Source organism: Cebus imitator, unplaced genomic scaffold (assembly GCF_001604975.1).
Source record: "Cebus imitator isolate Cc_AM_T3 unplaced genomic scaffold, Cebus_imitator-1.0 Scaffold75, whole genome shotgun sequence".
NCBI classification, from domain to species: domain Eukaryota; kingdom Metazoa; phylum Chordata; class Mammalia; order Primates; family Cebidae; genus Cebus; species Cebus imitator.
In genome coordinates, this window is record NW_016107390.1 from 1,625,686 (window position 1) to 1,641,816 (window position 16,131).

At 38.3% G+C, this 16,131-nt stretch overlaps 1 protein-coding gene and 1 long non-coding RNA gene across 3 annotated transcripts in view; both read left to right on the plus strand.

Annotated features, from left to right (window-relative positions):
- SMYD3 (SET and MYND domain containing 3) overlaps nucleotides 1-16,131 on the plus strand; it is a 713,156-nt gene that overhangs the window by 291,256 nt on the left and 405,769 nt on the right. The window lies entirely within an intron of this gene.
- Nucleotides 9,150-15,497, plus strand: LOC119471809. The gene is made up of 2 exons (XR_005200893.1): nucleotides 9,150-11,602; nucleotides 14,485-15,497. It is a non-coding gene; the product is annotated as an uncharacterized LOC119471809 (long non-coding RNA).

Consider the following 16,131-nt stretch of genomic DNA (forward strand, 5'->3'; position numbering starts at 1 on the left):
TCACCCAACTGGAGTGCAGTGGCATAATCTAGGCTTACTGCAACCTCCGCCTCCCTGGTTCAAGAGATTCTCCTGTCTCAGCCTCCTGAGTAGCTGGGATTACAAGTGCCTGCCACCATGCCCAACTATTTTTGCGTTTTTGGTAGAGACAGGGTTTCACCATGTTGGCCAGGCTGGTCTTGAACTCCTGACCTCAGGTGAACCACCCACCTCAGCCTCCCAAAGGGATGTAGAGCCAATTCAAAAGGAATCAGATTTCCTGTTTTATATCAGAAGTACTATTAGTTTTCTCTTTCATGCATGTATCCATCCAGTCATGCATATGTCCTCACATACTTAGTGAATATTCAAGGCACCCTGTTGTTCTTAAGAGTTTGGCATCTCTTGCGTTGCGCCATGTGCACTGTAGGTGTGATGGTAGGAACCATTGCTGCAGTGTGGTATAAATGAAGAGCATCCTCTTAGGATTGTGACTCTCAAACTTTAGGACACACAGGAATATTCTGGGCAGATTGTTAAAAGATGTCTCAGCCCCACTCTTGGTGAGGTCTGTTATCTATTTCCAGACCTCCGGAATATGTCCTATTACCAGAGGTCTGGAAAGTAACTTAGTAATATGCATTTTAAACAACCTCTCTATATGATTCTGATATTGGTAGTAGAAGAGGCATTCTTGAGAAATATTGAAGCTGAAGAGTTAGTGACGATTTTAACAGTGTTACCAGGTAGGATGTCGTTTGTCAGTTTTCATTCGTGAATGGGGAAACTGCTGACTGGTTTTACCTGTTCAGTCTGTTCCCCTCCCAGGTCGATTCTTCCATGCCTCCATCTTGGACTTGCTTTTCATTCACTAGAGTTAGACTAGGTTGTGTTTTTTCCAGAAACTGGACTGTGATTATCCCTTAGTGGGGAAGGGTAGTACCCCATCACTGCTTGGGACTCAAGCAAGAGCCAGAAATGGAAGTATATGAAAGTACCCAAGTCTTGGTCTAAGTATTCTGCAGAACAAACCCCTAAGGTTGAAATTTCAAACTGTCTTTCCTTGAAAACAAAAACACAAGAACAAGTAAACATCTGAATCAACCAGTTACCTTTTTTTAAACCCCAAAGCTGATAATGTTTCAGTGGTCTGTTAATTATGAATCTAATTCTTTAATAAAACCTTGTATGCTTATAAAGTATTTACATGAATTAATAAGTGACTTTTGCTTATACAGTCTTGTAACTGATAACTCTCCCCCACCCCTTTTGTTGTGTATACTCTGAATCCCAGTTTCGGTCTAATGCAGACCATGTTTAAGATGTTGGCCTTATGCCATCTTGTAGTGCAGATTAATAATTAATGGTTCTTATTAGTTTGTGTAATTCATTAACCATGCATCTATCAAGCTAAATGACTTTTAGATGGCCTGTACATTTAAAACTGTTCAAAAGTTATTAAGGTCTGTAATTTATCATGACAGCCATTTCTGGCCTCGCTCTTGGCCCCTCACTGGAATGATGTTCATTGAATGTGTATGACACTATATGAAGAGAATTAAGTTGTACTGAAGGCATTACTGATATGAGTAGGGAGGCTTAAAATGTTGGCAGTAATCAATAGTAAGACAATTTATATATTCTATAGTGGAGGCAATTTTATTACATTTGTATTTTCAAAATTGCTTCCATTTTTAGATTAGTTGCCCTCATTTCAGACTGTGCTCAACAGTGAAATAATGTTTCTGAATCTAAATCATCAAATATGGTTTGACCTTTAGCTGAATCCAGTAGTAAAGATCAAAATGAATTATGCTTCAGTGGAAAGGGATTTTAATGTTGCTTTACACTTGGTTTTCCCTCATCCCACATGCTGTTTAATATTATTAATTCAGCCTGAATGATGATGAGCCAAAAAACTACTTTAGCTGGTTTTGGCTAATGCATTCTTGGATATTATGGAAGTGCCTGTAACACCTGAATGGTTCTGTATAAATAGTATTGCATTTGTATATCGTCCACGAGAGGAAATGCAACATGATTGCCTATGAGCAGCAGAGAGCAGGTTTCTAGATGTATGTTCTTCCCTTGGTACAAATAGGTAACTTCCATTAGCCCTAATAGGGGCTGCATATTTGCATCCCAGAATTCACTATTAGAATATGACAAGCAATGAATATTTGAGGAGTTATTACTGAACCTTTTGAATAAGCTGAAAGGCATAAATGATTTTGAGTACTGGGGAACCATAGTAATCCCTTAGAAAGGAACTATTTAGAATATTTAACTCTATTATCATTGAAGTGTTAGTGAGGAGGGAACTATCCACATGTTTAGATTCATTTCAGCTTAATAGTGTCTAGGTACATTTTACAGTCGTATTACCTTCCTAGTAACGTACTTCACCATGTGAAGTGAGTGAAATAGCCTCAGTCTCGTTCACAGTGACTGGGCCTTTCAAACTCTCCTTGTTTGATTTGCTTGCATTATGGTGGCTCTTGCAGTAGCTCTGCTGCAGAATCAAGCTGTGCTTTCATTAAGGCTATGAGATAATAACTTCATTCTAAAATTGTCTTATATCATATAGACACAAATTTCAAATCTTACCCATTTTCCCAACTCTCTCTTCAGTTATGACTCTGCTAGAATGAGGCAGATTCTTCCCTGTCACTCTTCATTTTTTAAACATTTTGAGAATGCAGATTTACTTCTGCTCTGGCAGTTTGCACATCTTGGTTAATTAGACCAATTAATGCAAAACAATAACCCCCTGAATTTACTGCTCCTCAGGTTCTTTATTGTCCAGTCCCTATCTCTTACTAATGTGATTCTTGGGAAAACTTGACATTGAATAATAGATACAGTGAAAAAGTACTTGTCTACCCCAAGAACAGTTCTAAAATGAAAAACTTTCTTAAGCAAATTCTCCCCTACCAGGCACATGTGATTTATTTTTCTTCCTTCCACTTAAAATCGAAAAAACATGATTCATATCCCATTGTTGTTATAATTTTGTTGACTTCAGAGCTTTTTCTTTTTTCTTTTCTGTTTTAGTGATGTTCTGCAACCTTTCTTGGTATGTCCTTTTGTCTTTTACTGTTTCTAAGTGGCATTGATAGATATTACCATAATGGCCCTTTCCCTGGCCTGTATTCCTTATATGTTATGATTTGTTTTCCACATCACCTTTATTTAGTAACTCCCAGTCCATTGACCTTTTTCACTCCTTATGCTGTATTTAGATGGAAATAAGAAGACACATCCTTAGTAGTTCCATCTTGGAACACTAAGAAATCTTAAGGCTTGTGAACTAAGATTAACCTACTAGCATGGGTCACTGATAATGATAAAAACATGGAAGAATATGCAGTGTAAATAAAAGAGAAACATGCATCCAGATAATAAGTAATGAGGATCTGATGGTGATAAAGACGAATTTAAAAGATGGGAGTAAACATATGAATGACTTACAGGAATTCAGATTTTCTGATGTTTTATGTGTGCTACGGCCTATTCATAGAGAATAGGTATGTCAACATATATTTAATTTTATATCCAATATCCAGTATCTTTATAGAAGTGACTACTCATCATTATGTTCATTTTAGGTAATCAGAAATCCTAAAACCTGCATTATATGTTTGGCATAGAATTGCATTCCCTGCTAATGCCCACTAATGAAATGTTTACGAAACTCAACTGTGTTCCTTCAGAAAGCTTCTGAGTCAGCCAGCACTTTTAGTGAATCGCTGCTTCTGAAAAGTGAATTCAATAATTAATATGAATTATTTTACTGTGAATTTAGCTTTTTGTAGTTGTTAAATCAGCTGAGCTGATATACGGTTTCTAAAACTATATTAAAATTTCATATAATTACTCTAAAGTGGCTAAGGTTTTAAAGTTTTCCCAACCTTTTCAGAGTTTTATTAAAGCATTCAATATAAAGTGCTCTGTTAGACACAGTGTGACTAGTTAGTTATTGGTTAGAATGACAAATTTACGTGTCTGAAAAGATGCTGAGTTAGGAGTTTTGTTCAGACAGTCCCCAAATTGCCTTTATGCAGTACAGTAGATAAAAATCTAGAAATAGAATTGGTCATTGATTTTGCTTGTTTTGCATTTGTAGGAAGAGAAGAATAATATTGTAAGTTTTCTTTCAAGCATACAAGTTCTGTACAAAATTTTTCTCTCATTTTTTTGTGACTTTTGGTACCACTAGAATGTTCCATATGACCCTAACTCTATGTCTTATATCTCTGTGAGATTCATTGAGTGTAAATACCTCTTTATTAGCAAACTTATTTACCCATGGGATTCATCTTGCTTTTACTTAAGAGATGGCTCAGAACTCCTCTTATGTTCTTATAAAAATGTTCATGTTGGTTCACAGTAGAATAGATTTCAATGTAAGCTTCCCTTCCCTCCTTCCCCATTTTGATGTTTAGTTATATATCACCTGGACTAATTTGTTCTTCTGTTTTTAAATTTTATTTTATGCTTAAATTGTATCTGTTTTTTTTATAAAATACATGTTAGGATTACTCTTTTTTTTCTCTAGTATTTTCACATCTAATTGAAATTGTCCTAAAAATAGTGGAGGAATATTATTTTATTCAAGATTTTCTGTAGAAAGCCTTGATCCTCGCCATATGTGCAACATTGGGTATAAGTGAAGACAGTTTTTCAGTCTGATAGGAAAACTTAGCTAAGATGCGGAAACTGAAGATAGCGTGATGGATAATTCATCATACCACTGAATTCAGTATTTTTTCAACCTTTTGTAGGTTTTAATTTAATACTATGATCCCCACGTTACAGATGAGGAAAAGAAGATTTAGAAAAGTTTAGTAACTTGCCTTAACACTGTAGTAGAACTGGGAAGTTTTTGTGGAGGTGGAGTTTCGCTCTTGTAACCCAGGCTGGAGTGCAATGGCATGATCTTGTCTCACCACAACCTCTGCCTCCTGGGTTCAAGCAATTCTCCTGCCTCACCCTCCCCAGCACTTTGGGAGGCCGAGGCAGGAGAACTGGGAAGTTTTAATCTAGTCCTGTCTAATTGTTGTTATGCCAAGATTGAGCAAAAGCAGAGATGTATGAGGGTGAACACCATCCCTCATATTCTCCTTTTCCTGTGGAGAAATGTGGCTAGGTTGGGCATTGTTGTATTGAATATGTCATGGAAAAGGACTCAGGAGGGTATGGCATACTTCACAGGAACACTGGAAGCTTCCTGGTCAAGAAAATAACATTGTTAGAGAAGATACTCAAGTATTTTCTTGAGTGAATTTGTGGTTGCTGAACTCTCCTTTAAGGACCACCCTAGGTTTCTGTCTTCTTACCTCTAAATTCCATTATTTTAATCACTGCCTCCTTTTAAGTACATCTTTTGTTGTCATCCTTGTAGACCTCACACTTCTGGAATAATTTTGACCATTCATAAATAAAGAGATAGACGAGAAGAGGCTAAATTCAGTGTAGCTCGGAGTGGGTTCAAAAGATACCCTCCACAGAGCAGCAAACTGGCATCTCAGGAATTAAGTCTGGCTCTCGGGCTAACAGATTTAAAAGATAGTTCTGGCCTGATATATTTCCCCTCCAAATGAAGTTATGTTAGAATAGTTTAAAAATTAAAAGCCAGGAGGTTCTGAGTCAAGGCCTGAAGGGTTTACTTATGAGTGAAATTAATGAATGAATGTTAATCACCTATTTTGACAATTCATGGAATTTTTTTCTTGCCTCCTCATGATTGACTGTGTTCTAAAATGTTAAGCATGCACATAAATGGACGTTTTAGGTAAATCAGAGAATGATACCAGCATTTCTCTCTTTAGAAGCTAAATTTTGCCGTTTGAAGGAAATGTGGGGATTTTAAGCTGTTGTGCTATGTAAGAGTATATATATGACATGATGGTCCAGAATCTTGCTAAACCAATGAAGCAAATACATAAATTAAGTGGTGAGCTTTTACAAAATTACTGAAGGTAGGATTCTTTGATTTATCATTCCCCCACCACATTGGGTTGTTCCAAAGAAAGAGATAAGCGCATTTATTCAGTAATCGTTTATTGAGTCCACATTCTGTGCTGGGCACAGTGCTCAGCACTGGAAACATACAGGCATAATATCTGCTTTCAGAGAGCTCAAATTTGAGATGGGAAGGGTGGTAGGTAAGATATGGGGATTCATCAGTAGCTGTTCAAGTGGAGTCTAGGAAAAGGAATTGGTACAAAGAAGCCTGTTTTCAGAAATGTGAGGATGAATGACAGGTCAGGAAATGGGGAAAGTGAATTTAAGAGATTATAGGAAAAAAATAGGGGGAAAATAGATTATCAACCTATTTTATTTGGCCCACCTACAGCTTTTGGGGGGAGTGTCTGTTTTGGTTATCAGCATATAAAACTTGGGAAATTGCATACAAGTATATTTCCGGGTTCTCTTACAAAATGGAATGGATACCCTGGGCTCTCTTTTCACAACTGACTGAAGCTAGCTGACAGTGGGTAGTCTACCTTTAGAAGGCACTGGTAGCCTCTCGTTCTCTAGCCAGTCTACTTAGGATTCTCCTAGCTCCTCTATATTTGAGTTTGAGACTCCTAGTTTAGGGCATTTTTATATATTGGCAGTGATGGGAAGCAGCTAGATAGAACAGGGGGGAGATCTGGACTAGGAGTGGGTTGTTGGTGCTTTTGAGAGGGGAGACACCCTCCCCTCCTTTCACTTCCCAGCCTCCTCCTCCTCCCCTCTTCCGGATGGGAAGGAAGGTAAAAAAAGGAAGTAAAATACCAAAGAGCTGGGAAAATGACTCCCTTTTTAGTTCCCAGCGTCTCTGCTATCTGTAAGCCTTGAAAGAGTTGCAAATGAGTGTTATCCCTACCGGCCAGAGCCCGGCACTGGGTCATGCCCCAACGTCTGCACAGCCCAGGCTCCCTCCTGGAAACACCTCTGCCAACTAATAATTGGCTGCCTTTGTCTTGTCTCTGTAAGCCCCTTCCCCTGCTGGTTCCCGCTCATGCTGCATACGAACCAGCAAATCAGTGAAGCCAAAAGATTGTAAGATCAGACGTCCAGCCAGTGGACAATGACGTAGTTTCACCTCAGTTTCCACTTTAGCATTGTAAGCCTATAAAAGGGGAAAGAAGCTGCTTCTTGGGGAGCTTGGTGAATGTGGCTGTAGCTCTCTGCAGCCCCTGGCCGATTAAAAAGCCACTCCCAGGATCATTAAAAAGCCACTCCCAGGAACAATTCAGTGTTCCAGAGGTTCCCTTCTCGCCGCGCCTGCTTCACTTAGATATGAAAAAGATTTGAGGATGTTATTTACTGAGGTAGAAGAGCAAGTGAGAAACCCAGGATAAGGAGAATGTGTTCTTGGCTGAACCGCATTCCCTCCAAATTCATATGTTGATGTTCTGACCCCCAGTACCTCAGAATGTGACCATATTTGGAGAGAAGGTCTTTAAAGAGGTGATTTAAAATGAGGGCTTTATGGTCACACCCTAATTCTTGTAGGAAGAGGAAGAGACACCAGCAGTCAGAAAGGCCTCAGAAGAAACCAAACCTACAAATACTTTCATCTTGAACTTCCAGCCTCCAGAACTGTGAAAATAAATTGCTGTTCTTTGAGCCACCAGTCTGTAGTGTTTTGTTATGACAGCTCTAGTGAACAAACCTGGAGAGGGGCCGGAGGCCAGAAGGGGGAGAGGGCTGATGGAGCAGAGACTATGAGTGTTGCTGAGCAAATCCCCAATATCTTGTACATATCTGGATTAAAGCTCAATGGGTATTTATTGAATTAATTTCACTGAAGGACCAGTAAGAGGGAAACAAAGCCCTGGGGTCAGAGGGATTTGCCCTGGACAAGGGACAGAAACTTGAGAAAGTTCTAAGTCTCCAGCCTTTTTCTCCCCTCCCCCTCTCCCCTTCCCTTTTTTGAGATGGAGTCTTGCTCTTTTGTCCAGGCTGGAGTACAGTGGTGCGATCACAGGTCACTGCAACCTCTGCCTCCCAGGTTCAAGCAATTTTCCTGTCACAGCATCCCGAGTAGCTGGGATTACAGGTGTGCCCCACCACGCCCAGCTAAATTTTACATTTTTAGTGGAGAAGGGTTTCACCATATTGGCCAGGCTGATCTTGAACTCATGACCTCAGGTGATCTGCCTGCCTCGGCCTCCCAAGCTGCTGCGATTACAGGCATGAGCCACCACGGCCACAGGTTGAGGAGTGGTTGGGTTGGATTTGTTACTACGGTATCACCATTTTCTCTCAGTAGACATGGAGGCTTTAGGTTTATATATAAGTAAGTATCATACATATATGGAATAGAAAAGGATGTGGAGTATATTTTGTTAGATAGTGTGAAACTAGGAAGGCTTTGTTGTCAAGAACTATTGTTTTCAAGGAAGAATTGCATTTCTGAGACTGTGCGTGGATTTAATACATCACGTCTTGATGATTTGAGGGAGATGGTTATGGGTTAGTGGAACTGAGGAAAGGGAGAAATCTCTGGAAAAGCCTCTGAGGAAAAGGAGAATGTGTTGACTCAGTTCCCGCTGAACTCTTGCCGACAGGGTCAAGGCCCAGCCTGGGATTGGCAGTAGCAGGAGTCCCCTGACTGGGTTGAAAGAAGAATATGGCACTGAGATTAAAAAGCTTCATAGGCCAACGGGGAGGTCAGATATGAAAAATGAAAAAGTGGTCATAGATAAATGAGAAAGGATCAAATTTATTTATGAGGAAAATGGATTTATAATTCAGTGTCTTGGGAACTACAGTACTAAATAAAAGACTTACATGTATATGGCACTGCTTTTTTAAATTAAAAATATTTCAAATCATGAAAGTACATTATAGAGAATACCATTAAAGTATTAAGTAAAAATCACCCGTAAGCTCACCATCTAGAAATAACAATTATTATTTTGCAGTACGTATTTTCAGTCTTTCCTGTGTATATATCAGTATAATCATTTAAAAATAGTTTTGTTTTTAAATTGAGACAGAGTCTCAACTCTGTTGCCCAGGCTGGAGTGCAGTGGCACGATCTCAGCTCACTGCAATCTCCACCTCCCTGATTCAAGTGATTCTCCTGCCTCAGCCTCCTAAGTAGCTGGGATTACAGGAACAAGCCACCACATTCGACTAATTTTTATATTTTTAGTAGAGACAGGGTTTCACCAAGTTGCCCAGGCTGGTCTTGAACTCCTGACATCAAGTGATACACTTGCCTCTGCCTCCCTAAGTGCTGGGATTACAGGGGTGAGCCATTGTGACTGGCCTAAAAATAGTTTTTAATAAACTCAGTGGACTTGTAGGTGATTGATGTGAGCCAGATTACTGTGCTTCAGCTGACATTTCTTGGTTTGAAGTGCGGTAAGTTAGAGCAACTGAGATTTTCATGAACAGATTTCATTTGTGTGTTTCATCTGAACATTGTCATCCTCATTTTGCTGATACTTCCTCCTTTACCAAGGTCAGCAGGCCATAACAGCTGGTACTGCCACATTCTTGATGGCCTAATTAAATACTTCACATAAAATGCATAGACCATCTGCTTAGGTCACGGATATAGTGACCCAAATAATAAACAAAATAGCATGTGTGTGCTTAACTGACCTAGAGAGATGAACACACATTTTCTACATGGTAGAAAAGTGCTGGGCTTGGATTGGTTTAAAAATGCTCCTGCTTCTAACCTCCTGTTAATAAGGTTGACCATTTGCCGTTAAGGATTAGCAATTTTTTTGTGTGTATCCATATTCTCATCTGGTATCTCTTGTTACCACTACCATATATAAGGACGGATAGACTTACTTAGAGGGGAATTTTGAACTTGTAGGGATGTGCAGATTTATTAATTTGTAAGAATTGTACTTGTCACAGTGGTGTCACCATTTTCTGTCAATAGCCATGGAAACTTTAGTTTTATTTAAAAGCAAATAATGTAGTTTGAATGAAAAAGATTTGCTGTATATGTTGAGAGAAAACCTTGATAATATGAGGGCAAGAAGTTATTGTCAGGAAATGTTTTCAAAGATGACTTGCTTTTCTGAGACTTCATGGATTTAATGTTTCACATGATTCTTTGATAAGAAACTTTTTTTTCGGTTGGGAGGTAGAAGAGAATAGAAAGACCTGGTAATTTCATGACTTCAGCTAAGTAACTAAAACTTGGCAACCTTCAATTTCAGTTCTAGTAAGATAGGTTGTTAGTATTCACCTCATAAGGTTGTTTGGAGAATCACATAATATGTATGAGAAGCAAAATACTTACTGTAATTCCTGGTTGGTTGTAATTCCTGGTCGGTTATTCCCGTCCCCTGCATCTTCTCCCTTACAGTAGGTATCTGTGTACGTTCTTTCTCAGCCTCTGTGCTGTTCTCCTCTACGAAGAGTATCTCCATATTTGCTTTGTTTAACTTCTACCTTGGGATAAAGGCTTGGTGTCATTATCAATCAAGACCCCCTGGTGAGCATGCACCCTACAAGCCAGCAAGTCAGGTGTGCTCTTCTGAATTTTGTATGTGACAAGATACTGCAAATCTGTCAAACATTGTCCTGAAGGGAAGGACTATCCAGTAATTTCTGTTCAGAGCCCTGTAACTGCTCTCATCCATCACAGTAAATACTTTTTTCAAAACAAAACAAAACTTAAGATAACCTGGTTGGCTGTATACCAAAGTTCCCTGTTTGGTACACTTAATTGGAAATAATTCCACAAGCAGATTCATTCATTTGTTTAATCCAAGAAATATTTAGTGAATCCCTTCTTCTTTATACATCCAATGCTAGGTGCTGGAGTGCATTCATAGAAGAGAAATATCAGGTTTCCTGTTCTCAGCGTGTGCTCAGCTCAGTGACTTCACAGACCGCATGTGATCTTAACACAGTAGCAGAGGTGGAGCATAGCCTGAGGCACAATCCCAGATTAAATTTGGTGTTAGGTCTCGTGACAGTTAATCTAACTCTAAAAACGTTAATTATGAACATAAAGATGGGAACAGTAGGTATTGGGACCACTAGATGGGGATTGGGAGATGGGGGCAAGGGCTGAAAAACTACCGATTAGGCACTGTGCTCACTCCCCGGGTGATGTGATCCTTTCTACCCCAAACCTCAGCGTCACACAGTATACCCATGTATGGAGCCTGTATATGAACCCCCTGAATCTAAAAAAAAAAAAAAAAAAAAAAAAAAAAAAAAAAAAAAAAAAAAAAAAAAAAAAAAAAAAAAAAAAAAAAAAAAACCCTCTAATGCCCATTAGTTACTTATAGTCTGCTGAAAGAATAGCCAGTTGCTCTCAGCCTTTTCATTTGTCTCATTAATTTCATCTTTTTTATTTACTCAGTATGGTCAAGAAAAATACTCTTAATAGTTTATATTAAGAAGTAGGTGATACTATAACATTCTAAGCTTTTGCTGAAAATCGTGACCTTTGATTATTCATACTGGTAATTTATTTCTCATTTTTATGTTGCAGTTACAACATTCAAAGCAATAGACTAAGATCTAATAATTTAGAAGCACCAGAGGCATTGTTGGGCCAGGATGACAAGCCTTTAATGACTATCTTAGACGGTGAAAGCCACTGCAATTGCTGTATGAATATTCATTTAAGAAGCATTCATTGGTAGGAAAGAAGTTGTAAATCTTTTAACATGTAAACTTTAAAAAAGATGAATAACATAATATATTATTGGTCATTATTATTGAACGTGTCTTCAGATGTTTTATCAAATTTATTTTGATGCTTTTTTGCTTATAAAAATAAAATAGTTTTTCATTAGTCGAACTCATTTGAATATTAGAAATAAGCAGGTAGTGTTCATATTGTGTGAAATTGCTGACAGCTCTTAAAATCAGTCCTGCACTTTGCTCAGAGGCATTAATCACGTTGCTGGTCACATCTGTTCTTGGGAAAGAGAACCTGCCTAGACTGTGAATGGGGGTCCAGGTTGCCCCGGGTTTAGTCCCTGCGATACTCAGCACATGTTGCCTGGTTCTTGACTAAATATAGCTACCCTGTGTTAAGAAGCTTTGGGCTGATTGGACCTTATTTGTCTTGTTTTCTCTTACTGGGAAAGCAAACACTGCTGAACATAACTGACGTCAGAATGGGCCCATGTTAGCTATATACTGTATACAGGTCAAGCACGTAACTATTAATAGTAAAAATCAACTTAGGGTATCTGGTTTCAGATCCAAGCAGTTTGATCCAAGCCCATACTCTTTAACCACAATTACAATGACAAACAAATACATATTTTTAAAACTAAAAATTATATGCAGTGTGATTTAGTGTTGGAAAGATTATATAATTTTTTAAAATTAAATTTTAGAAAGTGCAGATTTATAGCAAAATTGTGAATAGTACAGAGTGTTGCCCTATAGATGCTGTACCATTTTCCCTGTTAACACCTTATATTAGTGTGGCGCATTGTTACAGTTAATGAACCAATACTGATATACTGTTATGAAGTCATGTCCATACTTTATCCAGATTCCCTTGGTTTTCACCTAATGTGTTTTCCTGTAGCAGTATCCCAAGTAGGATGACACATTATCTTTGCTCATCATGTTGCTTTAGGCTTCTCTTGGCTGTTACAGTTTTTCGTACTTTGTTTTTGATGATCCTTCATGGTTTTGAGGAATATTGGTCAGGTATTTTGTAGAATGTACCTTATGTGGAAAGGAGGTTAATATCTGTCTGAAATTTTATCCATGATTACAGTGGAGTTATGGATTTTGGGGAGGAAGACCACAGAGATAAATTTCCATTTTCACTACATCGTACCCCCAGAATACGCTCTGTCAACTTGACTTGTTGATTTCGACCTTGATCACCTGGCTGAGGCTGTGTTTGTCAGGCTTCCCCACTGCAGTTACTCCTTTTCCCTTCCATACTGTACTCTTCACGAGGAAGTCACTATGCACCGCCTGCACTTTAGGAGTGGGGAGTCATGTTCCACCTCCTTGAAGGAGGAGTATTTAATACGTAAATCATTTGGAATTCCTCTGAACAGGATATTTGTCTTTTATTTATATCAGTATGTATTCATACACAATTTATTTTATACCTTCAGTTATAATCCGATACAGCTTTATGTTCTTGTCCAAAAATTCTAATTTTTGACCACAGGAAACTTTTTCAGCTGATTTCTGTGTCTGTTTGACATATGTTCATCATTGTGGAGTTTTTTTTTTCTTTAGCACCTCCTCACTTCCCGCCATTACAAGATGCTCCAGGCTTGTTTTGTATGTTTTCTGCTCATATCCTAGAAGCAGCCATTTCTTCATTGTGCCCTGTTTTCTTTTATTGGAGAATGGTTTTAGGAAACAAGATTTAGGCACTCCTTATGCTTATTGCTAATGAGTTTTCTTTGTCTCTAGGCCCTATGTAAAAGTTATAACTTTTAAATTTTTTAAGCTGCATGAGCTGCTATACTGAGCAAGTATTTCTGTTAAATGTTGGTGACCAAAATTGTGAAATAAATAGTTTTAAATTTGTTTTTCTTTGGGGAAGAATGTTCTGTTGTAGTTACAGTTGAGAATTGCCAAAACTAAAATTTAAAAGAATAACACTTAAAAGAACATTACTTAGAATTGTAAAATTGTCTCAGTCAAGTTGCTTTTATTATTTTTCAAGATAATTTTTAATGATTTTACAAAGCAGTGATTCCCTGGGTAATGATTGTGAAGATTGCCTTTTGTGCTTTTCTTTTATAGTGGATTTTCCATTTATTTAATTTGGATTAGAATTAGAAATGCAAATAGGTCAGCAATTGACCCCTTGGAATCTTGCTTTTTGTTGGACATTTACTACTTTAATTACACGAAAGAGAAAAGACAAGCAGCAGTGTGTGTATCCAGGAGTTACTGTCTAGTAGTTAAGCACTGTGCAAGCATTGATCAGTCAAAACAGGATATTTAGAAGCAATCGGCAGACCATATTCAAATGTATTCTGGGCAAATGTCACCCCTGCCCAGACCTAAAGAACTGCCAAAAATTTAAAAAATATTGGCTTATAAATGATACGAAGTAGAAAAAAATTTAAACGTGACATCTCAGTGATATTTCTGCAAAGGAGGTGTTTTTTTAATAAAGAAATGACCGGCTGGGCGCAGTGGCTCACACCTGTAATCCCAGCACTTTGGGAGGCCGAGGTGGGTGGATTGTGAGGTCAAGAGATCAAGACCATCCTGGCCAACATGGTGAAACCCCGTCTATACTAAAAATACAAAAATTAGCCAGGCGTTTGGCACGCGCCTGTAGTCCCAGCTACTTGGGAGGCTGAAGCAAAAGAATCACTTGAACCCGGGAGGCGGAGGTTGCAGTGAGCTGAGACTGTGCCACCGTACTCCAGCCTGGCAACAGAGCAAGACTCCGTCTAAAAAAAAAAAAAATAATAATAATAGAAATGACAGTGAAATTGATTTTCACTAGGTTTTAAGACAGTATCATCCTCTGTATGGTAAGATATTACTCTGAGAAACGCCCCTTCATTCTTTCAGGTGAAAGGCAGCCTATTATCACAGGCAGCCAACCACTGCAACAGCTGGTATTGACAAAGGCTCTGAATCCTTTCGGTTAAAAATGAAGCAAAAATCAGAGTTTTCATAGAGCTTCCTATCCTCCTGTTGAGCTATATGAAAGAACCCTTCACTCATGATAATAATCCAGGTATGTGATGTTATATTACAGTGACCTGTAGGGTAATAACTTAGTAAGAGGCATTCTTTGTCAACACAGGTAAAGTCTGAACCACAGAAGGTAAAATTTAGAAGAAAGGTAAATGGTTATATATTATTTCAGTGCGTGCGTGTGTGTGTGTGTGTTTGTGCATTTGTGTGTTATGTGTGTTCCTTCAGCAACATGTCATGTGGACTAGGAATTTCTGGACCATTTCTGGTTTTGGAGAATAGGATATGAATGTGCCTGTGAAACTGACAGAATGATGTATTACCCTGTAGGTCACTGGAATAGAATCCAGATGTACTTAAGCATTTATGAAAATTTACCTATTGTCACAGAGGCCCCGTGCCACGTGAGTTCTGTGAGACTTTAAAGGAAATCTAACCAAAATTGAACTCTGTTTCATGTGTAGCCTTTTTTGTGGTTTGATAATGACATTATACCCATTAAAATATTTTTTGCCTTCATTATTAAAACTATTAGGTTATTTAGTGACTTCACAGTCACAGAAGTCCTTTATATTCTCTGGGCAAGCAGAACCTCAGTAGCATAAACTTAGTTTTGTCACTGCCCCGGGGATCATACTTCATAGGGGTCAGTTATGTCATATGTGCAAAAATGTGATGTCTTTTTTGATCCAAACCTTTGCCACCCATTCAAGAGAGGTTTGGATGTATTAAGAGTTTTTGAAAGACTGGAGCTCTCAGTAGGCCAAGTGTAGTATAGAAACTTGCAGTGGTGAAAACTTGGCTGCAGGTACAATAGAGCACGTGTATACAGATTCTAGTTAAGAGCTTTAGTGTGAAAGAATTAATCTTCATTGTACCAGAGGGACCAAACGTAATTTTTCAGACATTTTTGTGGAAAATCTTCACGGGGGAGAAAGACTTAGATCATTGTTGTGCCATAGGATTTCTGCGATAATGGAAATATTAGCTCTCTTTGCTGTGCAGTATGGCAGTCAGTAGCCGTTTTCATGCATCAAACACTTGAAATGTGTTGAATGTGACTGAGGAATTGAATTTTCAATTTAGTTTTAGTTAATTATGCTTTAAATTGAAATAGCCACAGGTGGTTAGTGACTGCCTTTTGGATAGCGCAGCTACAGATGGCTATGTTTGGCATGTCTACTGATGAGATAACATTTGTGAAAAACTATGGTATATAAAATCTTCAAAAAAATGTTTACTTTTCCCTTTAGGAAGTATGTAGACCCCATGATACTTTTTTAAAACAACATCCCAGAGGTTAATACATCTTTTGTTTTAACTTTCCAAATATAGTACCTTTGCTCATGTACCTCTTAAATTTCATGATGGAATCAGGAACCTTTAGTGCTCTGCAGTTGTAGAGAAGTACATAAAAACAGTATACCGCTCCTGTGTGCCACTCCCAAATGGAACAGAATATAATGATAAATTTGTATCCATTTTGTTCCCCAGCACTGGCTTTATTGACCATGATTT